Below are 19,518 nucleotides of genomic sequence, written 5' to 3'. Positions count from 1 at the left end.
CCTCCAGCCTGGCAACTCTAGTCACATATAGCATAACAAACAATTCAAATGTTTGCTTCTGAAAGATTTTGACACCCCTATTTTACAGTAATGCAGGAATTTTCAGGCTGTGGCCTTGCACAGACTGATGACACAAACTGTGAAGAGGTTATAAAAATAAATTTTTGAATATGAAACCTTTCTCTTTTTTTGCTTTCCTCATTTACCAGACTGATGTTTCTGACCATGAAAAGAAAAGTTTTGACTAGCGGTAACACTGATAACTTGTATTACAAAGATATTTTTCCACCTTTCAAGAGCTTGAAGAAGATCTTATGCATTACTGTGCAAGAACTAAAAATTATGTTAGGCTATGAGGTAGTGATTCATCTGAACTCTGTTCTTTAGAAAGAAAACACATCTCCCTCCCCCCCAACTCTTGGCACAGAAACATTACAAATTTTATTGGGCACTAGGAGTGACAGAAAGATCAAGCTGTAGCTATTTTTGTTGTCCTGGCTAATTACATAGGGAATGGCTTTGAATAAATTTAGACTGAGATTTTTATAGACAGATAAGTGGATTTACTAAGCATGATCCATGCACAGAAATTGCTTTTTGCATACAGATTGGCATTCTGACCATGGTTCAGCAGGGTACTGTGTAGGAAACATATACTCACTTGTCCAACAGGGGTGGTAGTGCACTGCCAAACAGTGACAAATGACAGGACACTTCACCTTTAACAGCACTGATCCCCTTCTTGATGGTGAAGGAACTGATTCCAGCCACTGACTTTCCCCTGAAAACTCTCTAGTGAACTGGCAGCATCAAGCATCTATCTGATGAAGGATCACACAGCTGACTGTGAGAATATCTGGTTGGGGCCGTGATCTCTCTGCTATATTATTATGTAAACTTGTTGTCAGGTCAGCAGGGGAGGATAGCCCTTGCTTTCCCGATAGCAGAATGGCACAGGAGCGCAGGGAGACAGCACAAGAAGCAGGCAATTCCAAACAGAGCCAAAAGAGCAGACACAGGCTTGTTTGTTGCAGAAGCATGTATTGGTAAAAGGAGCAGGCAGAAGAGTAGTCAGTCAAACGGTCCAGAAGTCAGGGATACAGAGAGGCACAGTCACGATAAGGCACAGTCCAAGTCACAGAACAAACACGCAGAAACTCCACACATTTGGTGTCTGCTCTTGCACCCATATATACCAGGGCCAGCCAATCAGAGTAGGGCGACCTCATAGTCACAAGACAGTCTTGTGACCCACTCTGATTGGTTGTCCAGTGGTGCATTGCACGACTCCACCATAGCCTAAGTGACTCTGCACACATCTCTCTCCAAGTCACGTGACTCCCACCTGTAACAGGTGTAGCTGCTTGCATCAGCATACATATACAGTGCTGCTGCTGTTCCTTTAATTGCATTTCATACCAGGCCTGGACATCAAGGCCCCTCCTGCCACATCCTGGCTTACAACAATTCAGGGCCTGGGATGCCAAAGGGATGCCCATTTGTCAAAAACCATTTTGTTACATATAAAAGTTAAAACACAATTAAGTCTAAATGGAGGGCAAAATGGGCACAGAACCTTTGGTTAATGACCAGCATCCACCTCCAAGCTTCATCTTTCTAGGGCAGGGCTTTTCAAACTTGGGTGTCCTGACACCCCAGCCTATGAGCCCTTGCCAGTTTCCCCGTAAGGGGCGGGGACAGGCAGCAACGTGATCCCCAGGATTGTGTTGCTAAGTGGGATGAAGGGACTGGGATGCACTCACCAGTCCCTGCAGCAGCCTGTCGGGGGTGCAAGGAGCCCTGCTCAAGTGTCTGCAGGGCTCCCTGCAGCTTAAAAAGTGGAAGTGGATCGATCACGCTCCAGCAAAACAGGAAATGACGTGCGATCATTGCACTTTCACTTTTTAAACTTTGAGGAGCCCTGAGGAGGGTCGTGCATGGCTCCCGCACCCCCGGGAGGCTGCTACAGGGACCGTTGAGTGCATCCCAGTCCCTGCAGCCTCCTTAGCGACGCGATCCTGGGGATTGTGTTGCTGCCTCCCCCTGCCCCCACAAGAAATTACCGCAATTCAAACTCTCCCTGAGAGTTCGAAAACCACTGTTCTAGTGGATAAACAGAAATGAACTGGGAAACAGTAGTTCTTGCTGCCATCAGCCAAAGCTAGAAAGCCTAGGCAGGAGAAGGGAGTTGCCTTGGGAAATCCTGCTCCCCCCAATAAAAGGAAAGTTCAAAATCTGGGGAGTCCTTTTAGAAAACAGTAGTGGAGTATTGTCTGGGAGTCATGGCAACCCACTCCCTCTCAGGTGAACGGAGACCTGGCAGCTACAACAGTAAAAAATACAAGTTTATTAAAACGCTACAAAGAAACAGTGAAAAACATGCAAGGATAAACAATTTAGCAGAAGTTTAAAAAAAAAGGAAGGGAGGGAATACAAGGGTTGGCAAGAATGTTAAAAGGCAAGTAAAACAAAGTAAAAGGCAAATAAAAGAAAAAACCTGATGTGACGTCTCTGGGTACTTTCCCTACTTACTGACATAGTTCCAGATCTTTGGTCTTGCATATACTCTCAATGAAATGGGTGATGAACCCCCATGAAACATCAATGTCCAGACTGATTTCTATAACCTGTGGGCATTACCAAGTATTCACCTGTGGATACTGGAGGATCACCTGAGCCTTTGAATTCCTGCTCCTGGAAAATTAAATGGGTTAATGAGCTGCCTCAAATCCAGTTGGGGTCAACAGACCCCACCACAACTGGGCAAACAAATTCTACCACAATAGGAGAAACATGGTTACTGTCTTTGAATGATTCAGCAACTCCTTCAGGGTGCTGAGGCATCACAGAAGCCGCTGAGGTGATGGAAAAGATACAAAAGGCAAAAAACAGACAAAAATCAGGGGAAATTAGGGATTTTCACCACATCAACGTTCTTTTCCAATTACGCAGAATGACACAAAATGATTCAATAAAGCAATTTGCTGATTGACTATAGTTGTCCTTACAAGCGGTAGGCTGAAACTCTTTTTCTTAAAAAAAAAAAATTATTAATTTCCTTCCCCAAATTCTATTACTTTTCTGCTAAACCAGAGCACACAAAACCTGACTGTTCTTGCCTAGGCAAGTTCATTAAATGGGGGGGGGGGGGGCAAAGTGTAGCAGAAAAATGTTTCACTTCTGTCAGACAAGCCTCCTTTTCCGTGGTGAACAAAGGCTGGCTCACACAACAATTTTTAGGTACAAATGCCTCAATGAGATGACCAGCGATTTTCTGAATATGGTAATATGGGGGTGGTACCTCCATAAAATCTCCCAAAGATGTGAAAAATGAGTGTGAGAGTAAAAAGAAGGAAAATAAATGTCAACTCTAAGCCAGCAGTAATGGAGAAAATAAAGTAAAATGCAATCATTTGCATGTGGCTAAATATGCTTATTTGCACGGCTGCTACTCATGACTATAATAATGTTGCAGCTCTTAATCTGGCTCACCTGCATTCTTTCCAGGCAAAGTAATTCTCACATAAAAGGTGTTTCTAGCTGTCTCTACATCATTATTGCTGTGCTGGTACAAATGACTATTCACTGCCACAAGCAATCAGAGTTAGGCAAGGCAAAATTCTTAGAACTATCTGTAACACCTTAATTTTTTTTAAAGGATTTCCTTTTTTTTATTTTTATGGAAGAGATTAGCTTGCAGAAAGCTACATAAACTATCTCACTTCCCTAACAAGTTTATTCAGAAACAGAATTTCATTCATGGTGTTGCCTAATAGTATGGAAGTTTTACAAGGAAACCAGAAGTGAATAGAACCTTTCCAAGCTACTGTCATGTTTTAGTAAATGGTCACAACCCAGAAAAAACTTATTGAAATCATGAGTAGGAGTTGAAATGGAGATTCAGCTAAAGCTGTATTGAAGTAAGCCAATGCACATTAACAACAACAGGTATTTATATACTGCCTTTCTGGTCATTGGATTGCTCCTTTGGCTTTATTCAATGTTTACCTGAAAGTAAACATTGTCTTTGATGTCTTGTCTGTTGTCTTTGATGGCTCCACATCAGACCCCTTTGATATCCGAAGCGGCGTGAAGCAGGGCTGTGTTCTTGCACCAACCTTGTTTGGGATCTTCTTCGCTGTCCTGCTGAAGCAGGCCTTTGGAACTACAACAGAAGGCATCTATCTCTGGACCAGATCAGATGGAAAGCTCTTCAACCTCTCCAGACTGAGAGCAAAGTCCAAAGTCCAGCTGAAATGTCTGCGTGACTTCCTCTTTGCCGACGATGCAGCTATCACTACCCACTCTGCCAAAGATCTCCAGCAGCTCATGGATCGTTTTAGCAAGGCCTGCCAAGATTTTGGACTGACAATCAGCCTGAAGAAAACACAGGTCATGGTTCAGGATGTGGACTCACCTCCCTGCATTACAATCTCTGCGCATTAACTGGAGGTTGTCCATGACTTTGTGTACCTTGGCTCAACGATCTCCAACACTCTTTCTCTCGATACCGAGCTAAACAAATGCATTGGTAAAGCAGCTACCACGTTTTCCAGACTCACAAAGAGAGTCTGGTCCAACAAGAAGCTGACGGAACATACCAAGATCCAGGTATCTACAGAGCTTGCGTCTTGAGTACACTTCTGTACTGCAGCAAGTCATGGACTCTTTGCTCACAACAGGAGAGGAAACTGAACGCTTTCCACATGCGCTGCCTCCAACGCATCCTCAGTATCACCTGGCAGGACAAAGTTCCAAACAACACAGTACTGGAATGAGCTGGAATCCCTAGCATGTATTCACTGCTGAAACAGAGACGCCTACGTTGGCTTGGTCATGTCATGAGAATGGATGATGGCCGGATCCCAAAGGATCTCCTCTATGGAGAACTCGTGCAAGGAAAGCACCCTACAGGTAGACCACAGCTGCAATACAAGGACATCTGCAAGAGGGATCTGAAGGCCTTAGGAGTTGACCTCAACAAGTGGGAAACCCTCGCCTCTGAGCGGCCCGCTTGGAGGCAGGCTGTGCAACATGGCCTTTCCCAGTTTGAAGAGACACTTGGCTAACAGTCTGAGGCTAAGAGGCAAAGAAAGAAGGCCCATAGCCAGGGAGACAGGCCAGGGACAGACTGCACTTGCTCCCAGTGTGGAAGGGATTGTCACTCCCAAATTGGCCTTTTCAGCCACACTAGACGCTGTTCCAGAACCACCTTTCAGAGCGCGATACCATAGTCTTTCGAGACTGAAGGTTGCCAACTATAAAACTTGAAAGTAGGCTCCACCGAACACAGCAGTATTTACTTCTGAGTAAATGTGCACTGCATTCCATATGGCATTGCTTTCAAAGGCTCTTGGTCAAAACAAGTTTCTTGCTAGATTGTACCCAACAAGTAAATGTAGCGGTGAGTAGTTTGCAAATTGAACATTTTGGTTGGGTGTACAGTAAAGACCATGCCATGGTGATCAGTTTCATTGTAACAGGAAATGAAAAATGAGTTTGGATGTGTGGTCTGGCCAGTTAACAAGCAAGTATGTCAAGTGCAAGCATGTTAGGCAATAAACAGGAGCAAAGGACGCTCATTGTTTAAGAATTTGTATGTTGTGAGACCTCATAAATCATTATGCAGCATACATATCAACATTTTATGTTAACAGCTTCGCAATTATATATCAGTCATACAATTAGCAGTGAAGAAATAAAGAATGATGGGATAGATATTGGGCAAGGCAAGGGCTGAATGAAGATGTAAAAGTGAGTGTGCTTTCAAAATTCTCACAAAGGAATGTTGAATAGTTACAGGAATAGCCCCTGAACATTGACAGACTCACCAAACATTTGCCATCATTTGACATTCAATTACATTTTATTTCATAAGTTGAGTGTTGACATCTGACATTTGATAGTACGTATCATATGCAATGATACATGACAATTAACCCAAAATGGCATACAGTGTTTGACAGCTGACAATGTTTGACAAAACAAGAAATCTGAAGCATTCAAATAGTAAACTTCCATGTTCAAAATGTAGATTTCAAATATGAAATTTCATTTCCGCTCCCAATGAGTGGATCCAGAAAGAGTTTGATACAGTGATGAAGCAGTTGTAATGATGATATCCCTACACAGCCAATTTGTGACTCATTGCAAATTATCCATACCACAACAGCTCCACAGTGGCACAATAAATGGGAGTGGTGCTATGAACTAGTTGCATGATGGAATAATCATATAACCACACAGTCGCTCAGCCAGTATTTCCAACATCGCAATTTGGTTGTATGAACTGGTCTTAACATCAGCTTGAGCAAGAATCATACAAGACGGGTTGTGGAGATATTATAAGAGTACTGTACACTCCCAGATTCACATTTTGACATGGCCAGGGATCTGTTTAATATTCTAACAGTGCAATCCTATACATGTTTCCTCAGGAATAAGTCCCATTTTGTTCAGTTTGGTTTACTCTCAGGTAGAGCATGTATAGAATTGTGGCCTAAGATAAATCAATACAAGAACTACTTAATTTCCATGAAATGTTGGGAAATGAATCCTAACAGCAGAAGACCTTGGCTACCCTTTAACATTCCTTCTTGTTGACTGAATGTCAGAAAGTTGTGACATTGATGGTTTTGGCCAGAACAGGACCAAGAGGCCAAAGGTATATCTTTCTAGATCTGGGATAGGATTAAGTCTGAATAAGAATGGCCAATTCTTCCTAGTTACAATAGGGCTCTTATTCCAAAATCCAGGCAGTGGTAGAATCTCAGAAAGTACTCTGGTGCTTATATCACAGGAGGGGTCCTGACTCTTTCTGATGTCCTCCCTCCCTTAGCTATTGTTTTTAGATAGCTGCAGAGGGCATCATTTTACTAACACTGAGACGAATCAAGGGGCAGGGTTTGTGTTTGTGGGTTGCATTAAGGGCCTCCTACCTTTCTCCCCATAATTCAAGCACTGAGGAGTCCATGGGACATGAAAGCAGCAGAAAATATGGAGGCTTTATGAAGTTTCAAGTATTCAGAGAGAAAAGGCAACAAAAAAGATAAACGTGGTCTGTCATCTAGTGGTAAGCCTTGAGGAGTAAAGAGGATAACATGAATTTTGGGAGAAGTGGGCAACCAAAGAGACAGGCAGCAAGTTAGAATAGAGTCTGTGACACATCCAGAGAATCCTTGTGATGTAATCACATCTGCATAGTGGAAAGACCCAGAGAACAATACAGCAATAAACAGAAAACTTTGATGGTGAATACTAATCTACTGGCTATCTGAATAATCTGGGGAGTTTCCAAAATCAGAAAGTAAGCCTTTACAAAGATACATACCAGTTACGTGAAAGATACATGTGGAATATAGGTGAACTAGAGACTTCGATCAATTAGTCTCAAAATACCAAAGTTTTTATTCTAGCAAAAGGAGATCTAGAAAATTTCTCTGCAAAAATGCGAAGTAATTCATCAATGTCTGTAAGGCAGAGTGAGCATTTGTAACACAATCCCTTTTCTCAAGGCATGTCAAGAGGGGGTGAATGTGCACGTAGGGAGTGGGTTGGATCACTTTTCCAGGTCTACTTGCTCGTGTTCAGTTGATTGTGTGCCTGGCACATATACGCATAGAACTATAAATGTGTGTGGTTCTTTCCTCACAATCTAGAAACCTTCAAAGCAGGTTTCCCAATGGCAGGGGGATGTTAGGGAAGGCAAGCAAGCAGGCTCAGCTGCACAAGTGTATACTGCTCCTCTGTGGATGTTCACTCACCCTGCATATGCCACCACAACAGGGATATTATGTGGCAACACTCACCTCTGATACTATCTACTTTTACACAAGCATATAATTCAACAAGACTCAGAATGCCCAGTTCCAAAAAAGGAAAAAAGAAGCTGGTGGCCCAAGGCTTAAGCTTCTCAAGAGATACCTGAAAATCTATTATTCTGAAGCCTAGATGTCACTAATAAACCAGTGTCTGGGCTGCATGGCTTCAGACTGCAGGTGGAAGCTACCATTAAATGGCAGGGAAAGAGTTCTAGCAAGGCCTCCTTTTCAACATGCTTGTTTCCTTTGTGTAGGGAATGTGGGTTATTTTGTCTGGAGGGAAGCATTTCAGCAGGCAAGTCTTTGTCTATAGTCTGAAGGTTTGAACACAGACGCAGGTTTGTCACGTCAGAAAGAACTAATCCTCAGTTCCCAAAACTCAGACTTTTTCTTATGATTCAGTATGAAACTTGGCACATGTTTTGCAAGGTACCTGATCTATGGTTAGGAGAGAAAATGTGGTGATTTATGGTTGCAACCATACCAACGATGGCAGATAACAAGATTAAATCAGTGTCGCTTGCTGTGCAGTGACCTTCTCCCAGAGGATCTCAACCAAGAAAATACTGAACAGCAGGTATCAATCCCTGTTCTGGTATAGGCTTTCAATGGGACACACAAACTGTATTACATTTTTACTACATTTAATACATCGTTTCAGTCTGAATGAATCTGCTGCCCAGGATCAGGGTATCTGGATGGGACGTATTTCTCTCCAGGCTAAAGACATTTCCTACTTTTGACACATGGTCAAACTCATCATGCTCGATCAATCAATTCTAATCTAGTTCTTCATGTGGTTATTGGACACAGATTAATTGGATCTAACAGTTATTTAAAATGATTTTAGGAGCCCCTTTGCTAAACTTAACTATCACACACGTAATGCTTCAGCTATTCCTTTCATAGAGTGCAAGCTTGCTTGCAACAGCAATCATTCTGGCCATCCATTACCCACGGTTTTCATCCTGTGGTTCAAAGCAACCACCTACAATCTGTCCAGGTGTGACTATATCACAGGGACACTAATAAAGGCAATGGAGGAAACCACCAAACCAAGATGTACCATTTCAAGTGCACTGCCCCATGCAAGATTAGGCACATTAGTACTCTTTTCCAAATAGCAGGTCTCCAAGCCTCCTCTCCAGTAAATTTACTTGCTGAAAAGAGAGGCTGCACAACCTTGGATCTTAAAAAGGTCAGTCACTGTGGGATTCAAGTGGCACACAGTTACTCTTCCCCTCAAGTGAACTGACTCCACACTAGACAGAGCAATGTGACATTTCATGTGGTGTGCAACTATGTGCAGGGCCTCTGAGAGGAATTTTATCAAAGGGTACAAAATTTCTTTTGGGCCCCTTCCCAAAGAGGGAGGGGGTGAAACAGAATGAGGGGTGGCAATGGCGTGGGTAGAATGGGGGCAAAACAGGCAGGGGGAAAGTGGCAAAAGCCAGAACAGTCTCTGGAGCCAAGGTCTACCAATCTTCCAATGCATAGTTGAAGTCTACCTGCCTGCCTGGTGTTGTCAGTACGCCACATGGGCAGTGAGTCTGGGTGAAAATGGAAAATCCCAGGAAATTTCTGGGCCCCCTCCTTTGGCTCCTGGGCCTCCTTTCTGACTCTGGGCCTGGGTACAAATTACCCCCTTTACCCCCCTCTCCTAGGCCCTGGCTGTGTCTTTGCACAGGTAAAACTTCCAGGAAGACAACTATGTTAGTATGCTGCAACAACAACAAAACATTTTATGGCACCTCAAAAACTAACACGTTTGCTATAACATTAACTGTCAAGGACCAGGATTGTAGTCCATGAAATCTTGTGCTACAATAAATTTATTAGTCTTTAAAGAGTCTGAAAACTTTCTGTTGCTTTTCTTCAAGTAAGCTTACACATGAGGAGGCATGCTAGTATGCTGGTTGGGGTGGTGGACGCATCCCTTGCAATGTGTAACACGTTGCTAGTTGACTATGAACATAGTGGCATCATCACAATTGCCACTAAGCTGCCACAGTAGAGAAAAGATATTCTATACACAGCCATGTTCACCTGTCATGACTAGTCAATAATTGTCACCATTTTCAAGTTTATCATTTCAACTTTGTGTTTCACAACTTCATGTAAGGGAGAACCAGTAACCAATATGGATAAGCAATGCACTGCAATTACTGAACTAAGGCTGAAATGAGAGCCATCCCTGAGGCAAGGCATACTAAAATGATCACACAAAAGTCACCTAACAAGGATCCCACAGAGCCAGGAACAGGAAGCTTCTGTACACAATCTGGGCATTTAATTCCTGAACTCAGGGAATGAGATTGCATCCATTCCTACCAAAAGGAAAAGATAATTCTCCATTTGCTGGGCTACTTGCAACATCTAAGACAGTGATTTTCAACCTTTTTTTTGTCTCATGGCACTCTGACAAGGTACTAGAATTGTCAAGGCACACCATCAGTTTTTGACAATTGACAAGGCATACGATGCAGTTGGTGGGGGGCTCATATCCCCTAACGGTCCTATTAATAAATGACCCTCCACCAAACTCCCACGGCACACCTGGGAACCATACACGGCACATCAGTGTGCCACGGCACAGTGGTTGAAAATGGCTGATCTACGAGAAGGCAACAGTCAGCTTTGCACCATCCACGGACTGAGACACCAGTGAGGCATTCTGAAATAATGCACATTAGCACTGAACACTTTCATATATCCACATCTCTTAACAAGGACGCATTTTTCCCCACCTTAAATATGCAGACATGGCATTTCTTGAGCATCTTCTTTAGATTCAGAAGTAGGCTGCAGAATCAAGTTCCTTTTAAGAAAATTGCTTCTAGCCTCCTGGCTGTCATGGTTATTACTAAGACAGGGTAGTGTAGAAAGCTGCCATTCAGGGTCAGCAAAGCATTGCCCTGGCTGCTGCCAAAACATAATCATGTCCTTGCTTTGAAGAACTTGCACTCTCCAAAGGGACGACTCATATAGTCAGAAAGGGCAGTACCCACAAGTCAGTAGACCAGAAAGTGGTCAGCAAGGGCTATTATTAGAATTGTGATTCTGTCTCCTTCTAAAATCTTGCTCTAACACACACAGAAAAGCTTTATAGTTCTCTTCCCTTACCCCAGTCTACCTCAAGATGTCTACTGTTTTCATGGTTGTAAATGCCAGCTCATTATGGGCTTCAAACATCTAATACTAGTTGACTGTGCAGATATCTACAGCATAGATGTACAACCTAATCCTGAGCAGGTTTATTCAAAAGTAAATCTCAGTGCATATGATAGCATTTATGCCCAAGTAAATATGCAAAGGAATGGAATCTTAAACTGGTTTAACAGTTGCTGTTCCTTCACCCAGAGAACTTTTAGAACTGTAGTTTGGAGAGAGAGGAGTCTAGGGAACTCTACAGAGACCCTTCAGTACCTTTACCTAAAGAACATTCTGGAATTCTCCAGAGGAAGCCATGACAGTTGACCTGATATAAAACTGCTAGGCGCATAGGGTACAGAGACCCTTTCAAGTGCTGAAAGCATAATCTCTTATTCAAAATGCTATTTACAAATAGTCTGTCAACTGCCCCTGAAGCAACTCACAATCATAAAACTATAACTGATGTTACAATAAAAAAGCCTAATTATAACAACAAAAGATTATAAAGGGAGGGCACCAGGATGCAGGTCTCTTGTTATCTGGTGTGCTCATAAGAATGTTAAGAACAGCCCCGCTGGATCAGGCCATAGGCCCATCTAGTTCAGCTTCCTGTATCTCACAGCAGCCCACCAAATGCCCCAGGGAGCACACCAGATAACAAGAGACCTGCATCCTGGTGTCCTCCCTTGCATCTGACATAGCCCATTTCTAAATCAGGAGGTTGCACATACACATAATGTTTTGTAACCCGTAATTGATTTTTCCTCCAGAAATTTGTCCAATCCCCTTTTAAAGGCATCAAGGCCAGATGCCATCACCACATCCTGTGGCAAGGAGTTCCACAGACCAACCACATGCTGAGTAAATAAATATTTTCTTTTGTCTGTCCTAACTCTCCCACCACTCAATTTTAGTGGATGTCCCCTGGTTCTGGTGTTATGTGAGATTATAAAAAGCATCTCTGTATCTGCTCTATATCCTTCCCGTGCATAATTTTGTATGTTTCAATCATGTCCCCCCTTAGGCGCCTCTTTTCCAGGCTGAAGAGGCCCAAACACCATAGCCTTTCCTCATAAGGAAGGTGCCCTAGCCCAGCAATAATCTTAGTCGCTCTCTTCTGCAACTTTTCCATTTCCACTATGTTCTTTTTGAGATGCGGTGACCAGAACTGGACACAATACTCCAGGTGTGACCTTACTCCCTGGGGCATTTGGTGGGCCACTGTGAGATACAAGAAGCTGGATTAGATGGGCCTATGGCCTGATCCAGCGGGGCTGTTCTTATGTTCTTATAAAGGCTAGGTAGAGATCCATAGTTCATTTTAAAAGCAGCAGGTACAAAGGATGTACAGTTTGGGGATAGTGGTGTAAAAGTCTTTCTAAAAGGAGATAATGTGCATTAGCATTGAAATATTCTGAAATCTTCAGCATCCTCCTAACAGAAGCAAGGGGATCTAAGCTTTCATTATACTCTACATGTAAGGGTTGCCTGTGAATCTTTGGCCTGGGGAAGGGTAAAGTGAGAAGGAAAAACAGCATTAGCATGAACAAATATGTACATTTTGTTTGTTTGAAATACCACTTTCCAACTATATAATAATATCCAAACTAATGTATAAAGCTGAACATAAAACACAAAACAATTCAGTACATATCCAACAGTATTAAGTGTAGCATAAAGTCTTATATTAAGACAAGAGAAGAAAACAATAAAAAGAACAACCACCAATCACCTGTTAAAACCTTGGGAGAATGAAAGGGTGGTCTAAACGGAAAGATCTGCGGTCTAACAATGAAACCACTGGTGCCAGCCAAACCATCTGGGAAGGGAACTCTGTGACTGGCGCATACCACTGACTAAAAAGGCCTTCATCTTGGTCTAACTTCTGAAGGCAGGGGCATCTGGAGGCTACTACAATGCTGGTCATTAGTCAATGAAAATGACTCATCAAAATGCACAATAATGGGTAATATGCCTTTCCAGGTAGAGAAGCTCACCCTCAAATTTCACATGTACATAGTTCAAGTCTGCAACCTGCTTGAGAGAAAAGGAAAGCTTGCACTGATTCGCAGCCTGCCCCTCCCCACCTACTATTTTACTCGCAAAGGAAAGAACGCTGATGCAAACCCCAATCCTGGTAAGAGAGTACGGCCTCCGCTTTCATCTCTACAATGCTTTTGCAAAACTTGTTAACAGAAACCACAACCAATACAATTTTTGCTTATTGTGAATCCATTGATACTTATTAAGATATTAAGGAGGAGAGCCAGAGAGCAGCTGGCAGTGAGAAGGATAAAAGGCATGTGCTAATTCAGGTTTCCAGGGTCTGTCTTAAGGCACAGAAACACAGGCACTTTGTTGAGATTAAGGATGCCCAGGTCTGCTCAGTGCCTGAATGGGAGGCTATGCGGGAGCTCCAGGGTTCGTCCATTTCAGCACAGGAGAAAGGTGGTTTAATATGAGTATAGCGAGAAACACAAGTCACTTGCAATCTCAGTCAAGCTTTATGTCCAAAACTGTAAAGTCTAAGGAGTTATGGGGAATTTATTTATAGCACAAAGAAGCAGCAGCAGCAGGTTGACTAATATGTGAGAAGGTGACAGTTTAAAACCTTTAGTGTGCATTTCCGGTCCATAATTCAGATAGGAGAGAGAACAGCATCTTTTAAGTCATGTTTTAATTAGAATGATAGCCTATGAGCCCTTGACGAAGAGAAATAACTTACCCATATCCTTCTGACTGGTAGCAGCTCCCCCCCCCCCCCCCCCGCAGCTGGACTGGACAGGCAGATTACAGATCAGCATCAACAGAAAACAAACAAAAAACCCAGAGTGGAATACAACAGGTTTTGAAAACTGACATATAGCAGTTACAGTTCCTAACCAATGTGGGAAATGACCACTGTTAAGACACCTAGTTTCAACTGTTTCACCCAAAATATGTTCTGACTATAAGGGTTTTTCCAAAACAGTTCCACAAATGCATTTTAACCACTAGACTGCAGTGGCTCTAAAACTGTGGGTCGGGACCCAATTGGTGGGTCACGACCCGATTTCTGGTGGGTCGCGAGAAGCTGGCGACAGCCATCTTGGAATATGGCAAAAGACCTAGGCGACGCCATTTTGGAAGTGGGCAAAGCCTGGGCATCACCATTGTAAACTTCCCGGCATTGAGAAGAGCAGCTTGCACTAAGAGTGGCTTGCACATGTGCAAAGAAAGCAGCGTGCCGCTTTTCCCCAGAGTGTGCTGCTGCCTTCTAGCTGGACCTCCCTCTGCACTTGGAGGCTTCCTCAGGGTGGCCAATCACGGAGTGCAGGCTTGGATTGCAGGCAAAGAAGGACCGGGAGAGACGTGGACGAGCCAGCCAGGCTTCTCCCCACCAACCTTTGTCAGCTTGGCTGCCTTGATGGGATGGGCTGCCTCAGGGTTGCAAGACAGAGCAGCTCCCCCCCACCCCCACAGCTGGACTGGGCTGGAGACTGTAGGCGGAGACCTGAACACAGGGCTTGGGTGAGTAGAGGCAGACCCGCATGATCTCCCCTCTTGTGAGCCTGCTTTGAAAGCAGCGTCATTGCCGCCGCCGCTGCCACCTCACTACCATTCTCGTCCTCTGCATCACAACCTCTCTCCCTGTCTGAAATCACCTGGAAACCACGATCCTTTCCTGCCCTGGCTAGCACGTCCTCTCTTTATAACTTTGCTGGGGTGAGGGGGCATCCCTGGTTGCCTGGCTGCCAAGAGAGCACCCGGGAGGAGGGAGGGCAAGCCTGACATGTGGGGGGGAGCACCCAGGGAGAGTGCTGCTCCCCCAGCCGTTTCTCAGATGCGCACCCTTCCCCTCTTCTTACTTCTCTCTCAGGCTGCAATTCTGTCTACTCTTACCTGGGAGTAAGCCCCATTGCCAATAGTGGTAGTTGATTCTGAGTAGACGTGCTTAGGTTGGGGGAGATGAGGGGAAGCGTCCCTGCTTATCTTCCTTCTGAGGGGGATACTACTGTTTTTATTTCCTTTATTTACAAAAGCTCAAGCTACTTCTTGTATTGAGGTGCATGAGTAGGATGCACTTGTTTCTGCCTAGTGCTGAGCACAGTATCAATAGCCACATCAGTGTTTGTTAGTTTCAAGCGCAATACAAGAAGTAGTTTGAGATTTTGTAAATAAAGACAGAAATAAAAACAGTAGAAAATACACAAATATTTTGTTCCAGATGATGTTTTATTTTTTGCTTGATAGCAATGGTAGCAAGGGCAGGAAGAATTGGAAGAAGCTTCTGAGCTGGAACACTGTCTCTTGTCATTTACAGTTTGAGTTTCTACGCAAGAACTTCCTGCTTGATGACATCACTTCCAGCTCTGACATCACAGCAATATCAGTTCCTGTTTGATGGTGTCATTTCTGGCTATGACATCACTGTCAGGTTGTTGACATCACTTCTGGTGGGCCCCAGACAGATTTTCATTCTCAGAAGTGGGTCCTGGGCTAAAAAGAGTAAGAACCACTGCACTAGAGGATACTCCCATAACTGACTTTTCAGTAACAGCAGAGAACTATACCACAAAGATCCAGCAAGATGTACTCTGTCACAGAGTGGAATGCATTCAGCCCCCAAATAATACTTATTTTTAATTGGTTCTTTGGTGCCCTAGGTAGGACCATCTGAACCCAAATGGAATCCATCCACCAAACAAGACTCTGCACCACATATTGACTCTTGCTGAAATACTGTTGTGCACATGGGAAGGGCCTTCTTAGTGGTTGCTTCCTGGCCGGCAAAACTGCCTCCTGAAAAAGCTTCATGGCATCCCTTCTCTTTTGCCACTTCAGGGAATGTTGGACTCTCTTCTTTTCCTGGGCCTTTGGGAAGCAAAATGAAGGTGCAGCTGGCTGTTGATTCTCCTGTTACTGTTATGTTTTGTTTTTTACAGTTCTCTAATTGTTTTCTATCATGTTAGTTTAGAAATCTAAAACCAAAATAAGATAACAAACGCCAGGCCTCCTCAACCTACTGAGCCAAATTAGAGGCCAGGACGGCACAAGAAACCGACTGTGTTTGCTGCCTGCCAGGGATTGAAAAGAAGTGGGTGGTTGTGAAGCACCTAGGAGACTACAATACGTGGCAGGTGAACTGTGCTCACCTTAGTACAGTACAAGTTGTACCAGCTTGACCTAAACAAAGTGTTCATAAAGTGCATAGGTGCAAAGGTATGAGTAGCAGTAGAATTATCTTGCTGCTAATTGTCACTTTAAGAAAATCTGATGAGGTGTGCACTCCTACACAGCAGTTGCACAACACTGGAAGTACACAGCCTGTGTGAAGAATTAAAAAAGGAAAACACACACACATCCTAGATTCACAAAATGATGCAGCCATGAGTGAGGGGAAATTGTGTTGCTCATCACTAATTACATCACAAACAATGCTCAGTAGTGCTATGACTTGCAACCCAACTCCCGGTCAAAGCCCAGAGAGCAACGATGTGCTGCGATATCTTGCCTAAGCAAAAGTCCCCGAGCATCTTGAAAGTGCACAGTACTACGCTTGCGATTGTTCCAGCAGCAACAGCTGGTGAGCTGGGGTGGAAAGTAGACAATGGCCATCACCAATGATCAGTGACAGAGAAGAGACCCCACATCTTTACGACCAAGCATCATTAGAAGTAGCCAAGTTAGAAGGTGGTGGCTTGTGCAGCACATTACAGACAGACTGCTGGAAATGGTCAGCAGTCTCCATGGTCATCAACTTGTTCCTGCAAGGGTGCTACTTGGCTGTCCACCAGCAGTGGCGATAGTAAATGGGCCAGAGCTATTGGCCATTCACCAGTATCTACATGGTGCTGTAAGAGCCACTCCATGTCTTGGCTGCCTCCAACAAATTTCTTCAAGAAAGAATGCAGAGTTTGCCTCCACAGAGAGACCCAAGGGTGGGTCTTTGGAAATGCCATTCTATACAAGTAGCCATGCCCTCTGTCCCCATTGCTAGACTGGTGGCTGAACTGTAAACTGGAAATGAAAGAATGGCTGAAAATCCTCAGCCTCAATCCTTAAAGTAAATTCCATCAAAACAACCAAAAGGACAGAGAAAAAATATTCAGGGATAGGAGTATTAATGCAAAATATACTGTTATTTTTCTTCCAGAATTTTCCCTATCCCACCAAATACACTTGTTGCCTTTTGTGCTTCTCCCAATATTTTTTCCTCATGTTCCCTCTCAGTTGTTGCTCAATCGCAGAGGCTGCATATCATTTTCCGTCCAGGATGGATGCTTCCATCCAGGAACTAGAATGGTGCAGTAGTAGTTTGAGATTTGGGCTTAGGTCTGGAAGATCCAGTGAGAAATGAACATTTTCTGCAAAAACAGAATGAGGGAAAAGTCCCTCATCATTGTGGAACCATAGCTATTTGTCTAGATTTTTTGGTGGAATTATTTTGAAGCTACACTAAAAAAAAAAATCATACTTCTTTCTTTTCTAAATGGCATTCTAGTGGTGGAAACATCAAAAAGAGTGGCCATGATCCAGCCAACTTCCTTCCACCTAAACCAATGGATGTTTAAAAGCACAGTCCTATCTTGTGCTGAAACAGGCAAGCCAGAAGACTTGCATTATATTTAGCACTGATGGCTTCAACTTTTACCCTGCACATGCCCGATCTCATCTGATCTCGGAAGCTAAGCAGGGTCAGGCCTGGTTAGTACTTGGATGGGAGACCGCCTGGGAATACTGGGTGCTGTAGGCTTATACCATAGTCTTTCGAGACTGAAGGTTGCCAACCACGATGGCTTCAGTATGCTATGTTAAACTAGAGATTCTCAGATATTGAACGGAGTTAGTGTCTGCCATTAAGAAGCAGCCAGAGAAGATTTGTCACAAACAGGACGGGGTGGGGGCTCTGCATAAGCGGATGAGCCAAATAGCAGAGGCTCTGTGAAATCAGTTCTTTTTTCTCATGAGTAAAAACAAAAGAAGTAACAGGTTTAAATTTACACTGTCACTGTTACTGGGCTTTGTGAATTGGGCAAGGTCGCTCCTTCCATCAGGAGTCCACACTATTCCCCACCCCCAATATCATGTGCTATTGTCATGCTGCAAAGATGCTCTTGTTCCAAAAGACTTGGTAACTTGCCCCAGACTCTCTATGTTGTCACATCTACTGCCTTTCAGTGTTGTCGTTGGCTCTTGATTTGCACTGTGCTTTTATCATAAGTTGCTTGGAGTGCTTTGTTGTGGAAAAGCAGTCTACAAGTATCAGTACAAACAAACACAAATCCTATTTATGCCATGTAATCCTACTGCACTGTCACAGATCATTAGGCGCAAAGTATACACTATGTTTCTTGACCCTACAGTTCAACATGCTGACCCTGCAGTTATGCTTTTCAATACATAGCATTTGCAGGGTTGGGCATGCAACCCAGATTGGAATTGAGGTGGGAAGAGGGGATTTAACACTTTGTCCTGCCATGCTTCTAATCTGGGTCATGTGTCCCCTACACAAACTATTTTCAAAAGTATTTTTTTTTAAAAGCAAAACTGCAAAGACAACCCTCAATAAAACTAACTTGCATTTTGACCTTTTAAAAGACTCAAGTGCTCATACCAGTCTCTTGTGGGTGCAACTCTAATGTGTGGAGGGACAAGGCATAAGAGAGCTGGTTTGTTGCACCTTCCCCCTTGGCAAGCACACACAGATACTCAGCATGCTAGACCTGGGGTGTCCAAAGTTTTTAGCAGGAGGGCCACATCATCTCTCTGACACTATGTCGGGGGCCGGAGAAAAAAAGAATTAATTTACATTTAAAATTTGAATAAATTTACATAAGTTTACATAAATGAATATATTAAAGATGAGCTTATATGAATGAATGAAGGTCTTGCAATAGTTCAAGGCCTATAAAAGGCCTTGCACAAATCAAGGCCGGCCTTTCCTTTGCTGCCGCTACTGCATCACAGATGTGAAACAGCAAGCAGTGGAGGGAGCCCTCATCCCACAGCTCACGCGAGAGGTCAAACAGTCGCCCTCACTCTTAGAGCAGTTGCGTTGGGTCAGTGTGGGCTCCAACAAATCTCCAGAGGGCCAGAGATTCATTGGAGACTGGGGACTCCCTGAGGGCTGCATTGAGAGGCCTCAAGGGCTGCAAGTGGCCCCAGGGCTGGGGTTTGGGCACCCCTGTGCTAGACCATTAAAGCAAATGGGGCAGTTGCTCAGTAGTCAAGCACCTGCTTTGTGTGCAGAAATTCTCAAGCCTTGAAAGTCACTACCAGTCAATGAAGATTATACCGAGCTAGATGGACCAACGATCTGACTCAGTAAAAGGTAGCTTCAACCCTCTCCAGGACTTTCCTCTCCACTCAGTCAAATAATGCACATTGCCGGCTGAAGGGGATACAAGATGCACATAGACCTCCCATCCCTTGTGATGACCCAGTGCAACTATTGAGCAGCATTTCCAAAGAAGAAAAGACTGGTTGTAAAGCCAGTTTGAAGCTGCAGTGTGGATATGCCTTTGTTTGTTTGTTTTCTTACTGCCAAGTAACATCTCTCTAG

The 19,518-nt window shown here is 43.7% G+C and overlaps 1 protein-coding gene and 1 pseudogene across 1 annotated transcript in view; one reads left to right on the top strand and one right to left on the bottom strand.

Annotated features, from left to right (window-relative positions):
* The window catches only part of TCF7 (transcription factor 7), a 150,189-nt gene that overhangs the window by 96,380 nt on the left and 34,291 nt on the right, over positions 1 to 19,518 (bottom strand). The window lies entirely within an intron of this gene.
* Positions 17,593 to 17,709, top strand: LOC136642589 (5S ribosomal RNA; annotated as a pseudogene).

The sequence above is a fragment of the Tiliqua scincoides genome, chromosome 2 (assembly GCF_035046505.1).
Source record: "Tiliqua scincoides isolate rTilSci1 chromosome 2, rTilSci1.hap2, whole genome shotgun sequence".
Lineage (NCBI taxonomy): Eukaryota > Metazoa > Chordata > Lepidosauria > Squamata > Scincidae > Tiliqua > Tiliqua scincoides.
This window is presented reverse-complemented; position numbering and strand designations above follow the sequence as displayed.